Below are 17,512 nucleotides of genomic sequence, written 5' to 3'. Positions count from 1 at the left end.
GTTGGAAACTACTCTTCCATGGCCTGCTTACTAATCTTGCTGTTTGTCATGAATTAAAACCTCCTACTACCCCACTGAGAGTGTAACATTGTTAAGGGGTACAGACTCAGGAGTTAGATAGCCTGAGTTTGACTTCCAGCTCTGCTTCAGTGTGACCTTAAGCAAGTTTCTTCTCTGTCTCAATTTTTCTCACCTGCAAAATACTCATAACAATATAGCTACCTCAAAGGTTGTTGTCAGGATTAAATGAGTATACACAAAGAATCTAGAATAATCCTTGACACATTTTAATGACATGAGAATCTAGAATAATCCTTGACACATGTGTTTGCTTTTGTTAGTGTTACTGTTCAAGCCATTGAAATGTACCCATTCCATTAAGGCTAGTTCTGACTGTTTCAAACCCTTCAAAGCCTGAAATCATCTGTATAATTGATATCCTAATTAACAACCTAGGCTCTTACAACCTCAACCTTCTAACATGCCTATTGAGCTAATTCACTAACCTGGATCATATCCATTATCCACTTTCTCCACTCCAACAGAGGACCTAAATTACTACTTCAAACAAAGATGAACCTCTACTTCCCTTTGTCTCCACCTACCTGTGTCAACCTTTGTTTCTTTTATTCTACTGCAAAAGGAGTGCCTCTCCTCATTGCCAGGTGAAATGCCCTTTTCTAAAACTATACCTCTAATTAAAAATGCTCCCATGAATTGTCCTGTCTTTCCAACATTTTAAGTCTCTATCTTTTCAATGGATTGTCCCATTCTGGTCACAAACATGAATCCTGGAAAAGCTGTACCTATCATAATAGCGAATAAGTGATCTCCATTTCTCCACCTACTGTCTCCATTTCTTCAGCATCCCACCTATTAGCAACTTTTGCTGAAACAGTTTCTTTCAATAGTCACCAATAATTTCCTAATACTCTATTACAATTATCTTATCTCTTGATGACTAATTCCAGCATTTCAAATATCTCCCTATTCATTTTTAAAACAACCTCTTCCCTTAAGTTCTATACTACAATGTTCTGAAAAATCTTCCCCAAACCTTTTGGTGTCCTTTTCTTTAATGAAGTTATTTCCCACATAAAAAATATAAAAAACAAGATAACCACAACTTTTGCCACTACCCAGTGCCATTAGATCTTAATAGTCATATTTTCATTAGATACTTGATTTAAAAGAAATAAAACATTTTATTTTTTTAAGATTTTAAAAAAATTTTTTAACGTTTATTTCTGAGAGACAGAGAGAGACAGAGCATGAGCAGGAGAGACGCAGAAAGAGAGGGAGACACAGAATCTGAAGCAGGCTCCAGGCTCTGAGCTGTCAGCACAGAGCCGGATGAGAGACTCAAACCCACAAAGTGCAAGATCATGACCTGAGCTGAAGTCAGACGCTTAACCGACTGAGCCACCCAGGCGCCCCTAGATTTTTTTTTGTTTTAAGTAATATCTACACCCAGTGTAGGGCTCAAACTCACAACCCCAAGATCAAGAGTCACATGCTCTACAAACTTGAGGCAGCCAAGTGCCCCAAGAAATGAAACATTTTAGATTCATGAGAAGCCCCCATAAAACTTTTCTAACTTTGTAGTTAATCAAACCTTCATATATCTATACTATTCAATTATTCATTCAGCAAATACTTATTGAATACTATATATATATATATATATATATATATATATATATATATATATATCCCTGGAGATACTATAGAGAACAAAGAAAACACCATCTCTGCCTTCATGGAGCTAATAGTCTAGTGGAGAAGAAAAAAAAAAAAATTAGGGGCGCCTGGGTGGCGCAGTTGGTTAAGCGTCCAACTTCAGCCAGGTCACGATCTCACGGTCCGTGAGTTCGAGCCCCGCGTCAGGCTCTGGGCTGATGGCTCAGAGCCTGGAGCCTGTTTCCGATTCTGTGTCTCCCTCTCTCTCTGCCCCTCCCCCGTTCATGCTCTGTCTCTCTCTGTCCCAAAAATAAATAAACGTTGAAAAAAAAAATGAAATGAGGTAAACATATAGAACACTAAAAACTGATAATTGCATAAAAGAAAAAATGCTACCCCAGGTAAACAAGATAGGAAATGTTTAAAGAGATTGGAATTCTGGGTAGGGTAAAATTTCAGATAGGGTAGCTACAGACATACTATATATATATCTGCAGCCCAAACTATATGAATTGTTTCACATATTTTTTAAATTTATATAATTAATACTATACCATACATATCTTTCTGAGAGTTAACACTTTTCAGTCAACATCGAACTTTGACTTAATCACATTGGCACATATAGCACTAGTTTATTCATCTTTAATATTGTATAGGATTTCATTTTATAAATATCCCACAATTTATTTACCTCCTGTCTTATTGATGAACATATGGGTTATTTTGCCATTTTTTCCTATTACCAAAAAAAAATGCAATGATCATTCTTACATATGTATATATGTGCGAAAATTTGTTTTAGGATATTCTAAACTTCAACTTTTGCTAGCTATTGCCAAATTTCTCACTAAAATTATTGTATCAACCTGTACTCCCCTCCAGGTTCCACTTGCAGTATGGCCAAATAAATGATTCCTGGACCTACCCTTTCAAAGATAACAGCTACAAACTGAATAAAATACAAAAACAAAACAAAACATAACTTACCTGAAGCAATTGAAGACCAACCCAAAGCAGGTAGATTCTAGAGAGATGATAACACTTGGAAGAAGTAAATGGCACAGGAATATGGGTTTCCATTCTCTATTGCTTTTAGACTGGATGATGGCTTCAGTTTGTGCCACACAGGGTGGCTAAAATTCCAATAGCTTGCTCACAGATATTTTTGGTCTGAATTACCAAAGCACAGAGTTTAAAACAACCATCTCTACTGGAAATGGAAAGGGGAACTGCAAGAAAGTGAGAGCCAGAGAGAAGGAAATGTAAATTATGTGTCTCTGTCCAAATCTCTAGCTGATCCCTGAACCATACACATGCAGAACTGTGTGCAAACAATGACAATGCAGATAGGAATAAAAGAACTAAACTCAGACTTAAGCTGCCACCAAAAAGTTAGTTTGTAGTTTTACTCTATTTAAATTATCTACTAAAAAAAAAAAATCAACACCTTTTAGAGGAAAATAACAAAATACAGAATCTTCACAGCATAACATTCACAACATCCAGAATACAATTCAAACTTATTTGACACATAAAGAATAGGATCTTTTCTCAAGAAAAAAAAGAAAAAAGAAAAAACAAGATCCAGAGTTGGAATTAGCAGACAAGGATTTGAAAACCTAATTCTGCTCAGTGAGGCAAAAGAAAATATGCACATAATGAGTGAAAAGATATGAATGCCAGCAGAGAAATAGAAAGGTTTTTTTTTTTAATTTTTTTAATGTTTATTTATTTCTGAGACAGAGAAAGACAGAGCATGAGTGAGGGAGGGGCAGAGAGAGAGGGAGACACAGAATCAGAAGCAGGCTCCAGGCACTGAGCTGTCACCACAGAGGCTCGAACTCACAAACCATGAGATCACGACCTGAGCCGAAGTCGGTCTCTCAACCAACTGAGCCACCCAGGCACCCCGAAAGTTTTTTTAATAAAAGAGCCAACTGGAAACTTTAGAACATAAAAATACAGTATTTCTAATTAAAATTTCACTTGGGTGGGCTTATGACATAAAATAGATGAAATAGTAAACCTGAATATAAATTTATGGAAATTGCCTAATATGAAGAAGAGAGAGGGGAAAGATGGTACAAAATGAACATACCCTTGGGACCTTTGGATCATTAGCAAAATGTCTAACACGTGTGTAGTATTAGTCATAGAAGGAAAAGATAGAACAGGCAGAAAAAAAATACTTAAAGAAATACTGGCTGGAAAAAATAACCCAATTTGGTGAAATAAAATTTACAGATTCAAGAAGCCCTGAAAACATCTAAGCAGGAGAAATACAAAGAAAATCATGTCCAGCTCCCATTAGATTCAACAAAAACTGACCATCAACAAGGCATATCATAGTCAAATTCACAAAATACTCAGGCAAGGAGAGAATCATGAAAGCAGCAAGGAGAAAAAAAGTCCTTAACCTATAAGGAAGACAGATCAGGTTTGCAGCAGACCTATCCACAGAAACTTGGCAGGCCAGAAAGGAGTGGCAGGATATATTGAATGTGCTGAATCAGAAAAATATGCAGCCAAGAATTCTTTATCCAGCAAGACTGTCATTCAAAATAGAAAGAGAGATAAAAAGTTTCTCAAACAAACAAAAATTAAAGGAGTTTGTGACCACTAAACCAGCCCTGCAAGAAATTTTAAGGGGGACTCTCTGAGGGGAGAAAAGATGAAAATATAAAAATAAAGACCAAAAGCAACAAAGATTAGAAAGGACCAGAGAACACCACCAGAAACTCCAACTCTACAAGCAACATAATGGCAATAAATTCATATCTTTCAGTACTCACTCTAAACGTCAATGGACTCAATGCTTCAATCAAAAGACATAGGGTAACAGAATGGATAAGAAAACAAGATCCATCCATATGCTGTTTAAAAGAGACCCACTTTAGACCTAAAGACACCTTCAGATTGAAAGTAAGGGGATGGGGAAACACCTATCATGCTAATGGTCAACAAAAGCTGGAGCAGCCATACTTATATCACACAATCTAGACTTTAAAATATAGACTGTATCAAGAGATGCAGAAGGGCATTATATCATAATCAAGGGGTCTATCCACCAAAAGACCTAACAATTGTAAACATTTATGTAGCAAATGTGGGAGAACCCAAATATATAAATCAATTAATAACAAACATAAAGAAACTCATCCATAGTAATACCCCACTGACAACAATGGACAGATCACCTAATCAAAAACTCAACAAGGAAACAATGGCTTTGAATGACACACTAGACTGGATGGACTTAACAGATATATTCAGAACATTTCATCCTGAAGCAGCAGAATATACATTCTTCTCCAGTGCACATGGAACGTTCTCCAGAATAGAACATATACTGGGACACAAATCAGCCCTAATCAAGTACAAAAAGATCAAGATCATACCGTGCATATTTTCAGACCACAATGCTATGAAACTCGAAATCAACCACAAAAAAATTTGTAAAGGTAACAAATACTTGAAGACTGAAGAATATCCTACTAAAGAATGAATGGGCTAACCAAGAAGTTAAAGAGGAAATTAAAAAGTACATGGAAGCCAATGAATATGATAACACCACAACACAAAACCTCTTATGACCGCCTTTACTGCGTCTGGGACGCAGTAAAGGCGGTCATAAGAAGAAAGTATATAGCAATCCAGGCCTTCCTAAAGAAGGAAGAAAGATCTCAGATACACAACCTAACCTTGCGCCTTAAAGAGCTGGAAAAAGAACAGCAAATAAAACCCAAAACCAGCAGAAGACAGGAAATAATAAAGATTAGAGCAGAAATTAATGCCATCGAAACCATAAAAACAGTAGAACAGATCAATGAAATGAGAAGCTGGTTCTTTGAAAGAATTAACAAATTGATAAACCACTAGCCAGTTTGATCAAAAAGAAAAAGGAAAGGACCCAAATAAATAAAATCAAGAATGAAAGAGGAGAGACCACAACCAACACAGCAGAAATAAAAACAATAATAAGAGACTATTATGAGCAATTATATGCCAAAAAAATGGTCAATCTGGAAGAAATGTACAAATTCTTAGACACATATACACTACTAAAACTGAAACAGGAAGAAATAGAAAATGTGAACAGACCCATAACCAATAAGGAAATCAAATTAGTAATCAAAAATCTGCCAAAAAACAAGAGTCCAGGGCCAGATGGCTTTCCAGGGGAATTCTACCAAACATTTAGGGAAGAGTTAACACCTATTCTCTTGAAGCTGTTCCAAAAAATGGAAATGGAAGAAAAACTTCTGAACTCATTCTATGAAGCCAGCATTACCTTGCTTCCAAAACCAGACAGACACCCCACTAAAAAGGAGAACTACAGACCAATTTCCCTGATGAACATGGATGCAAAAATCCTCAACAAGGTATTAGCCAACCGGATCCAGTGATACATTAAAAAAATTATTGGGGCGCCTGGGTGGCGCAGTCGGTTAAGCGTCCGACTTCAGCCAGGTCACGATCTCGCGGTCCGTGAGTTCGAGCCCCGCGTCGGGCTCTGGGCTGATGGCTCAGAGCCTGGAGCCTGTTTCCGATTCTGTGTCTCCCTCTCTCTCTGCCCCTCCCCCGTTCATGCTCTGTCTCTCTCTGTCCCAAAAATAAATAAACGTTGAAAAAAAAAAAAATTTTTAAAAAAAAAAATTATTCACCAGGTAAGTGGAATTTATACCTAGGATGCAGGGCTGGTTCAATATCTGCAAAACAATTAATGTGATACATCACATCAATAAAAGAAAGGACAAGAACCATATGATCCTCTCAATAGATGCAGAGAAAGCATTTGAGAAAATATAGCGTCCTTTCTTGATAAAAACCCTCAAGAAAGTAGGGATAGAAGGATCATACCTAGAGATCATAAAAGCCATATATGAACAACCCAAAGTTAATATCATCCTCAATGGGGAAAAACTGAGAGCTTTCCCCCTAAGGTCAGGAACAAGATAGGGATGTCCACTCTTGCCACTGTTATTCAACATAGTATTGGAAGTCTTAGTCTCTGCAATCAGACAACACAAAGAAATAAAAGGCATCCAAATTGGCCAGGATGAGTTCAAACTTTCACTCTTCGCAGATGACATGATACTCAATATGGAAAACCCTAAAGATTCCAGCAAAAAACTGCTAGAACTGATTCATGAATTCAGCAAAGTTGCAGGATATAAAATCAATGCACAGAAATTGGTTGTATTCCTATACACCAACAATGAAGCAACAGAAAGAGAAATCAAGGAATCGATCCCATTTACAATTGCACCAAAAGCCATAAAATGCCTAGGAATAAATCTAACCAAAGAGGTGAAAAATCTACACACTGAAAATTATAGAAAGCTTATGAAAGAAATTGAAGAAGACACAAAAAGTGGAAAAAGATTCCATGCTCCTGGATAGGAAGAACGAATATCGTTAAAATGTTGATACTACCCAAAGCAATCTACACATTGAATGCAATTCCTATCAAAATAACACCACCATTCTTCACAGAGCTAGAACAAATAATCCTAAAATTTGTATGGAATCAGAAAAGACCCCGAATAGCCAAAGAAATCTTGAGAAAGAAAACCAAAGCAGGAGGCATCACAATCCTAGACTTCAAGCTATACTACAAAGCTGTAATCATCAAGACAGTACGGTACTGGCACAAGAACAGACACTCAGATCAATGGAACAGAATAGAGAACCCAGAAATGGACCCACAAACGTATGGCCAACGAATCTTTGACAAAGCAGGAAAGAATATCCAATGGAATAAAGACAGTCTCTTCACCAAGTGGTGCTGGGAAAACTGGACAGCAACACACAGAAAAATGAACCTGGACCACCTTCTTACCCCATACACAAATATAAACTCAAAATGGATGAAAAACCTCAATGTAAGACAGGAAGCCATTAAAATCCTCAAGGAGAAAGCAGGCAAAACCCTCTCTGATCTAGGCCGCAGCAACTTCTTACTCAACACATCTCCAGAGGCAAGGGAAACAAAAGAAAAATGAACTACTGGGACCTCATCAAAATAAAAAGCTTCTGCACAGCGAAGGAAACAATCAGAAAAACTAAAAGGCAACCGACAGAATGGGAGAAGATATTTGCAAATGACATATCAGATAAAGGGTTAGTATCCAAAATCTATAAAGAACTTATCAAACTCGACACCCAAAAAACAAATAATCCAGTGAAGAAATGGGCAAAAGACATGAATAGACACTTCTCCAAAGAAGACATCCAGATGGCCGACACATGAGAAAAAAAGGCTAAAAATCACTTATCCTCAGGGAAATACAAATCAAAACCACAATGAGATACCACCTCACCCCTGTCAGAATGGCTAACATTAACAAGTCAGGCAACAACAGATGTTGGCAAGGATGCATAGAAAGAAGATCTCTTTTGCATTGTTGGGAATGCAAACCGGTACAGCCACTCTGGAAAACAGTATGGAGATTCCTAAAAAAGCTAAAAATAGAACTACCCCATGACCCAGCAATTGCACTACTAGGCATTTATCCACGGGATACAGGTGTGCTGATTCGAAGGGACACATGCACCCCCATGTTTATAGCAGCACTATCAACAATAGCCAAAGTATGAAAAAAGCCCAAATGTCCATCGATGGGCGAATGGATAAAGAAGATGTGGTATATCTATACAATGGAGTATTACTCAGCAATCAAAAAGAGTGAAATCTTGCCATTTGCAACTATGTGGATGGAACTGGAGGGTATTATGCTAAGTGAAATTAGTCAGAGAAAGACAAAAATCACATGACTTCACTCATATGAGGACTTTAAGAGACAAAACAGATGAACATAAGGGAAGGGAAACAAAAATAAAATAAAAACAGGGAGGGGGACGAAACAGAAGAGACTCATAAATATGAAGAACAAACTGAGGGTTATGGGAGGGTTTGTGGGAGGGGTGATGGGCTAAATGGTAAGGGGCACTAAGGAATCTACTCCTGAAACCATTGTTGCACTATATGCTAACTAATTTGGATGTAAATTTTTTAAAAATAATAAAATTAAAAATTAAAGAAAGAAAGAAAATCACGTCCAGGCACATCAGATTCCAAATGACAAAAACCAAAGATAAAAAGGAAATATTGGAAGCAACCAGAGAAAAATGACAATTGCATACAAGAAAATATCAATTCTACTAGCCATTGATTTCTAGTCAGAAATAATGGAAATCTGGGCGGGGGGGGGGGGGGCTCCTGGGTGGTTCAGTCGGTTAAGCGTCTGACTTTGGCTCGGGTCATGATCTCATGGTTTGTGAGTTCAAGCCCCATGTTGGGCTCTGTACTGACAGTTCAGAGCTTGGAGCTTGTTTTGGATTCTGTGTCTCCCCCTCTCTCTGCCCCTCCCCTGCTTGCTCTCTCTCTCTCTCTCTCTCTCTCTCTCAAAATAAATAAATAAATAAACATTAAAAATATTTTTAAAAGAAATAATGGAAATCAGAAGATAATGAATCACATCTTTAAAGTGCTGAAAGGAAAAAGGAAGCTGTCAGTGCAGTATTCTATATCCAGCAGAAATACACTTCAAAATGAAGACAAAATAAAAACATTTCAGATCAAAGAAAACCAAAAGAATTTATCATCAACAAATTAGCACTCTAGGAAATGGTAAAAAATACTCTTCAGTCTGATGAAAAATGATACCAGATGAAAACTCAGATCTTCTCCCAGACTCTGGCTTGTTTTTCATTTGTTTGTTTACAGTCTTTATTGAACACAAGTTTTAAAATGTTAATGTAGCCAAATTTATCAATGTTTTTCTTTATAATTTGTGCTTCTTGTATTTCAAGAAATGTCTTTCCTGTCTCCAAGGTTGTAAGATATCCCTATATTTCATTCTAAAAGTTTTAAAGTTTTACTTTTACATTTAAGTGTTAATTACAAATTAAATTTACCTTTGTGTACACTGTGAGGTAGGGTTTACTTTTTCCCATATGGATAAGTATCATGCTTAAACATTTACTAAATTCTTCCCTAATAATTTTTTTAATGTTTATTTATTTTTGAGAAAGAGAGAGAGAGAGAGAGAGAGAGAGAGAGAGAGAGAGAGACTGTGAGTGAGGGAGGGGTAGAGAGAGGGAGACACAGAATCTGAAAGCAGGCTCCAGGCTCCGAGCTGTCAGCACAGAGCCCAATGCAGGGCTTGAACTCATGAACCATGAGATCATGACCTGAGCCCAAGTTGGACACCCAACCGACTAAGCCACCCAGGCACCCCTTCCCTATTAATTTCTAATCCCATGCCAACTTTGTCATAAATCAACTTTTCATATATGCATGAAACTGTTGCCTACAGTTTTCTCCTTTTCTTCCATACTATTTTAAATATTAAAAAATTTCTTTTTGGGTGCCTGGGTGGCTCAGTTGGTTAAGCATCTGACTCTTGATTTTGGCTCAGGTCATGATCTCACATTTCTTGGGTTCTAGCCCCATGTCGGGCTCTGCACTGACAGTGTGGGACCTGCTTGGGATTCTCTCTCTCTCCCTCTTTCTCTGTCCCTCCCCCCCACACTCTAAATAAATAAACTTTTAAAAGTTTTATTTTTTCCTCTGCTCATAGACTGTGTTTCTAGTCTTTTACTGATTACTTATTTTAAAATAAAATGCTGAACTATAAATTTTTCTAAGAAACTCAAACTATCAGTATTTCTATCATCTTTGAAACTGAACATGACTCCCCATTTTGTTATTGTCTAAAGTTTGTTTGCCTTTTAAAATAAAACTTCTCATTCATTTCACCAACATATTTTGCAACATATTTTATTAATTTCTGTGCTCACAATTATTTCTTGTATACCATACCTTACTTCTGAGTTCACTTTTCTTTCTTACTGAAGTACATTCTTTATTTTTTTTAAATATATAGCTCGAGAATTTCCATATACTGAAATGTTTCTCTTTTGGTCCACACTTTCAAATATATTTAGCTGGGTATAAGATTCTAGCTCAAAATCATTTTCCTCTCAACATTTTGAAGATGTTATTTCATTGCTTTCTGGAATCCTCTACTGATGAAAAGTTTACTGTCACTCTAATTGCCTTTTATTAAATAATCCATTTCTCCCTCTCAGTAGCATTTAAGATATTATTTTGATCATCAGTGTTCTGCAGATCCACTATGATGTGTCTACATGTAAATTTATTTTATATTGTTTGGTATTAAGAGTACGCTTTCTATCTGAAAAGTCATGACATTTTTTAATTCTGGAAAACATCTACCATTTTCTCTTAAATATTTGTTCTCTACTGCTTCTTCCCTTTTCTTGTTGTGGGATTTCTGTATGATATTTCATAACCTCTCATTCTATCCATATCTCCCAACTCCTTGCTTATATTTCTTATCTTTTTACCTCTCGTGGAGCATTCTGAGTAAATTCTTCCGAATTATCTTTTAATTCACTGATTCTCTTTGTGTCCAATCTGATGTGTGTCCCAACTATTGAGACTTTCATTTCAATGATGTAAATTTTTCATTTTTATATATTTAGTTGTATTATTCATATCTACTTGTTCTCATTTCATGTACATTTGATATTTGTTCACAATTTTTTCTCTCTACGAATTTTAGTCCTTTAATCTAAAACATACTTGTTTTAAAGTCTTTGATAGCTTGTTCCATTAAAAATAAATTTATTTATATTGAATTCATCTTATAATTCTTCTCTTGGCCATGTTTCTTGCCATTAGACTTATTTGTGTAGTCTTTGTTTTAATGTATCTTATTTAAGAGGATTTTGTTCTTATTTTTCTTTTTCTCTCTCTTTTCCTCTGTTTTCAACCTTTCCGTACCAGCTCTCATGCCAGCAGATAAGATTATTAAATAGAAATATCACAAATCAGCAACAAGTGATTGGGCAGTTTTGATTCAGTCCAAGTCTCAAGGCTATCTCAATACCTTCCTGAATCTCTATGTTTACAGTGTGCTCTAAGCTGTATGTATCCCAAGCAGGAGCCAACAGTTTTGGGGTTCTTTTCAGACTCTTCTTAAGGTGGAGTAGGGCTGGGGAAAGCAGAAGACTTCAAGCAGTAATTGTAGTTCCAGTTACTGTCTTACATGAAACACTTTAATCTCCATTACCTTGGAAGAGCTAAATCCAAAATACCATTGCCTACTTTTAGCCTGGAGTCCAGTAGGCTTGTGACATCAACTCTACTCAAAATTTCTATTTCAGTTGTTTCCAGTATAAATTGGTATTTATCTTGTTTTGAGCTCAGCCATATTTTATCTATCATTACTATAAGTTTAGGCCCAATGCATAAATATACTACCATCTTGGCCAAGTAGAATCTGACTACTTCTCCACTGACTCCTCCTTCATCTTTTGCATTCTAGTCCCCCCAAATGGGAGTCATTTCTCAAAGCATCAGCCTTGGAATTCTTTTCTTTTCTCTAAATATCTCCCTCCTTCAGATATATCATCCATTCCCCTGCTTCAACTACAACTTACATGTTGAAAATTCTCAATTCTCTTTATTTTTCCCCAGCCAGTCTGCCAAGATTCAAGCTCAAATTCTTAACTATTTGATAGACGTTTATATCTGGATGTCCCATTAGTACCTTAAATTCAATATACATAAACCATGCATTATTTTCTTATCCCCCATCAACACCTTTTCCTGATGTTACTTATTTGTTTTTAAACGTTTATTTATTTTTGAGAGAGAGAGAGAGAAAGAGAGCGAGCATGAGCGGGGTAGGGGCAGAGAAAGAGGGAAACAGAATCTGAAGCAGCCTCCAGGCTACAAGCTGTCAGCACAGAGCCCAATGCGGGGCTGAAACCCACAAGCTGTGAGATCACGACCCGAGCTGAAGTCGGACACTCAACCGACTGAGCCAACTAGGCGCCCCCTGATTTTTATTTATCATAATGGAGCCATTATTCTCAGTGTTACCTAGACTTGAAATCTCAACGTTGTCTTATTCTCCACTATACTTCATCCATATACACTAATCAGGCTTTGCTATGGACTGAATGATGTCTCCCCCATCAAATTTATATATTAAGCCCTAACCCCCAGTGTGATGATATTGGAAGGTGAGGCCTCTGAGAGAATTGGGATTAGACAAAGCCATGAGAGTGGGGCTCTCATGATAGATTAGTGTTCTTATAAGAACAAGAGGAGACAGAGCAGAGCTTCCACTCTTTCACTCTCTTTTTCTCTCTCTCTCTCTCTCACATGTGAGGACACAGTGAGAAGGTGGCCATCTTCAGCCACCCTCACCAGAGAACTAAATTGCCCAGCACCTTGATCTTGGATTTCCCAGCCTCCAGAACTGTGAAAAACAAATTTCTGTTGCTTACGCCATCAAGTCTATGATAGCTTATAGTATTAGCAGACTAATAAAGACTAAGTCACATCATTTCCTTTTCAGAATCATCCTTGAGTTCAATTCTTTCTTGCCATGTTTTTTACTATAACACTAATCCATTTCTTCTTGATTTCACATATGAATCATTGAAACTTCTTCCTTGGTAGTTTCCCTAATGTTACTCTCACTCCACTCTAATCCATTCTTTGTGCTGCTCCAAGATTAATCATCCTAAAGTAGTATGTACCATAGATCCCAGTACCCTATCCTATAGTCAAATTGATCCTTGTGATTTCTCATCATTAAGCCTTTATTCGTGTCATTCCCCTTGCCTAGAATTCCTTTCTGTACATTTCCACATATTAAAAGTCTACCTCTACTGTTCAATTGCTTATTTTAGCCATAAAAATCCTCAGCATTCACTCAGAAAAAATTTCTCCTTCACTGAACTCCCACAATGCTCCACCTGTGCTATTCATATGGCTCTTATTTGTTCACTTATACCACATACTTATGCCATCTATTTACTGTTAGTTCCTTGGGAATGGGGTCATTTACATACCTACATCAAACCTAAGAAAAGGCTTACCCACAAGTACAGTAAAAAGAATATAACCTTTGAGATAAATTGTTATTCAAATGTTGGCTCTGCCAGTGCTTAACGTTGGGCGTATTAAATTTCTCTAAATACTAAATCTGTCAAATACCATGCCTGATACCCCTGCAGCTTCTTAGGTATATTGACCCAAAACAGCCTCTACTGAAAGAGTATAAGAAGTTCCTCCAAAAAGATTCCCCCTCACAGAAAGGTAAACAAAACTGTTTTCAAAATGAGCAAGTTAATCATGGTAAGTGAAGAACACAGATATATAAATAGGCAAGTAGGGATCCCTGAGATAGGTCAATGGTAGACCACTCACAAAGACCCACAGACTGAGCTTCTAAGGTTCCTAAAACTACCAAGAATTATGAATGACCATCTCATTCCAGGCTCTATCTCAGCTTGTCATGGTTCCCAGTCTTCCTGAGGCCTAGTAATTTAGCTTTTCCCAGACAACTATTAACTAAGATTCCTGTTTCCTATATTCACAAGCACGCACACACACACACACACACACACATTTCCTTTATTTGATATAATAATATTTGCATATCTTCTTATAGGTGTGCAAATATTACTATATTATTATACTAAACTATTAACATCATGAAATAATATGTTATTATATTTTATATTAAAAAGTAGAGCCACAATTCTTCTTAGGAGGTCAACTGTACTACTCTAGTCTAAATACTCTGACAAGTTCTTGGGAAAAGAAAGTCTTACAGATTTGGGTGTGGAAAGAGCCATTCTGCCATGGGTAAAAGGTATTTTCCTATTATTCATGATAAAGTGAGAGAAAAGAGAAGGAGAAAGTGGAGACAGAAAAATGATAGAAGTCTGTCCAGTGCTTGATCTGACTCCTTTCTGTTCTCCCCTGAATATTCAACAAAGTTAGCTAAATAGTAAAAAGTCTTGGTGCAAAGGGATATTTTGTGGAAAGAAGAGTCTGGGCTTTAAGGTCAAGACAATATGAGACAAAACTTACATAATCTCAGAAATGCAGTGATAGAGGGTGACAGAAGCATGATAAAACATGACAAAGGAACAAGTAAGTACCAAAGAAAGGCCAATTTAACCAGACGTCTACTGCAAAGAAAGATCCCAACTAATCGAGGATTGCCCCCACAATAAAACTTCCACTACTTGTGGTAAGTTTTGGTTCCATAGAAAGAAGGGGGCCACGGCTAACATGCCAAATTCCTTGTATCTGTAAAATGGGTAACAACGACTACCTTTAAAGGTCAGATGTGAGGATTAAATGAAATATACATGTAAATTGTTTAGCATGGTGCTTGGCACATATTAAATGTGTAATAAAATTAGGCCTCTTTTTTTCCTCAAAAATTGTAAGAGATGAACAGGAAAAAAATAGCAAAAAAAATGACTGTACAGAATAGACTTACTATTGATTCATGTTGTCTAATTTGAATAGGGCCTAGTAATCATTTCACATATTTCTTTTTGATTCCCTAGTAGCCATTCATCATTCTGTTGTGGACGATTTCTTCTTTTAAAATTTTCTTATTCCCCAGTATTTTACCAAGAAAGTTTACATAACCCAAAGTGAGTTCCCGTTTACCCCAACATATACCTTCCATTTCATATTCATTTCTACTTCATGTCTGTGGGTAAATGAAGCAATTCTTTAGGTTCTTACCTATCCAAACCCTATCTATTATTCAAAGGCAGCTTTCCCTCCTACATGAAGACCCTCCTGACAACTGCAGCTGTTACTGATTTCCCTCTCCTCTAAAACCCTTCAACATTTATAGACTAAAACATTCAGGAAATCCTAAACTATCTTGGATACTCAACACTTCATTATGGTTTTGTCTTGACAATCAAACTACAAGTGATTTACCAGGTGCAACTCCTGTGAGCCACAATACCTCTACCACACTGCCCCAGGAACATGCAATAGACATCAGGTACATAGAACTCTCAAGTCTAGTCTGCTACTCAAAATTTCCATCTTAAATGAATCACTGGGCCTGCTTATGTGATTAGGCTCTACCAATTACTGTAGACATTTCCTATTTCTGCCCACATTTCCAAGTTTATGTGTAAAACTTATGCACCCTTCCAAATTTATGTGCAATATTATAATCCAGGCCCCAACTCTGTCTCTTTGACATAATGTTGTTGCTTCACTACCCTGGATGCCCTACCTCAAATTCCCTCGGCATACAGTCCTCCTGGTTACACTCAATCTTGTGCCTGGGGCAAAATCCCACCTAACTGGTTTATCCCAATCTGATAGATAGGACTAAATCACAAGATTCTCATGGCATGCAAAAATATATATCTTATGCTTCTGTATATCCACATCATGTAAAACAGAGCAGCTAAGTTCTTCACAGGTACAGAGAAGATGTCAGTAAAAAGAGTAAGAACTTCTGAAAATTCTTTTCCATAAAAGCAAAAGGAAAACTAGCAAAAATGGTCGGAATCGGTTTCTGAACTCTGGAAATTAACTAAAGGTTTCCAGCAATCCAAGCAGCATTTTAAAAACAAACAAACAAACAAACAACAACAAAAACCCTGAGTCTCAGTAAGAAGAGAGAGCTTTGTGGCATTTTAACTTGCCCTAGTCCAATCCCCTACTCTCCTGCTCTGAGGCAGCGTTGAAAACTAACAGACTGCAATCGCAGTGAAAACTAGCATCTGGCAGCCACTGATTGGGATAGAATCAGCTGGGGGCTTCTTCAAAGCCCAATTCAAAGAAGATTCTCATTATCTGGTCTGCCTAATGGCTTCCTGGAAGATTGCACTTACAAAGTTGTCTGTGTTTAACCTGACTTGGAGTTTGCCCAAATGCAAATACAAAAAGACTTTTCTTGAGGCATTTGTCAAAAACAATCTCTGGCAATTTTTTAACTTCACAGCTGCCTGAGGGTGTGTGTAATATTTGGGGTAAACAACAGGGCAACCAAAAAGCTTAAAAGGAAAAGATGGAGAATGAGATGTTGTAGGGGCTTTGAAAAGCTCCAACATATTCCTAAAAATCTAGAAGACCTTCCACACATAAAGGGCTGTGTATATGCCCAAAGGTGTGCAATGCTCAGGAAATACCTGAGAAGACCCTAAGCTCTCACTTCTGGCTGATCATAAGATATTATATATGAAGTGAAGGCTAAGATAGAGTTGCCAATTGCCTGGCTGAGAGTTGAAAGTTTACCCCCCCCCCCACTCACACGCACGCACGCACGCGCACACACACACACCTTCAGCAAAGACTGGAAGGCTTGTTGGTTATAAACAGTTAAATCTCCATCCAACAATTAGCTAACTGCTAAGCTAACTAGAGACTTCAGTGGCGACACACAACAAAGAATACAGACTTTACATAATTAATTAAGAAAACTCACTAGCTAAACAAGCTATAACAAAACAATAACAATAACAAGCCCTGGGAAAAAAGAAGAAAAACCAGATTCCTAGAGTTACTACATTATGTGATTTTAAATGTCCAGTTTTTGACAACAAAAAAACTGAGAGGCCAAGAAACAAGAATGTATGACCAGCATACAAGAAAAAAAAAAAAGCAGCCAATAGAAACCAGCCCTGAGAAAGCCCAATGTCTGGACAAAGACTTAAGTCAGCCTTTTTAAATATGTTCAAAGAACTAAAAAACAAAAACAAAAAAAAAAAACCACACATATAAAGGACTAAAGGAAAGTATGAGAACAATGTCTCACTAATTAGAAAATAGCAACAAAAAGGAAAACTTTTAAAGAGCCAAGGAGAAATTCTGGAGTTGAAAATGTCAGTGACTGAAATGAAAAATTCACTAGACAATCTCAGGAAAAGATTTAAACAGAAAAAGAACATCGGGGAGCTTGAAGACAAGCCAATTGACAGTGTTCTGTATGGGAAACAACAAAAAAAG

The sequence above is a fragment of the Leopardus geoffroyi genome, chromosome B3 (genome assembly GCF_018350155.1).
Source record: "Leopardus geoffroyi isolate Oge1 chromosome B3, O.geoffroyi_Oge1_pat1.0, whole genome shotgun sequence".
NCBI lineage: Eukaryota > Metazoa > Chordata > Mammalia > Carnivora > Felidae > Leopardus > Leopardus geoffroyi.
The sequence above is the reverse complement of the archived record's forward strand: the minus strand, read 5'-3'. Positions refer to the sequence as shown.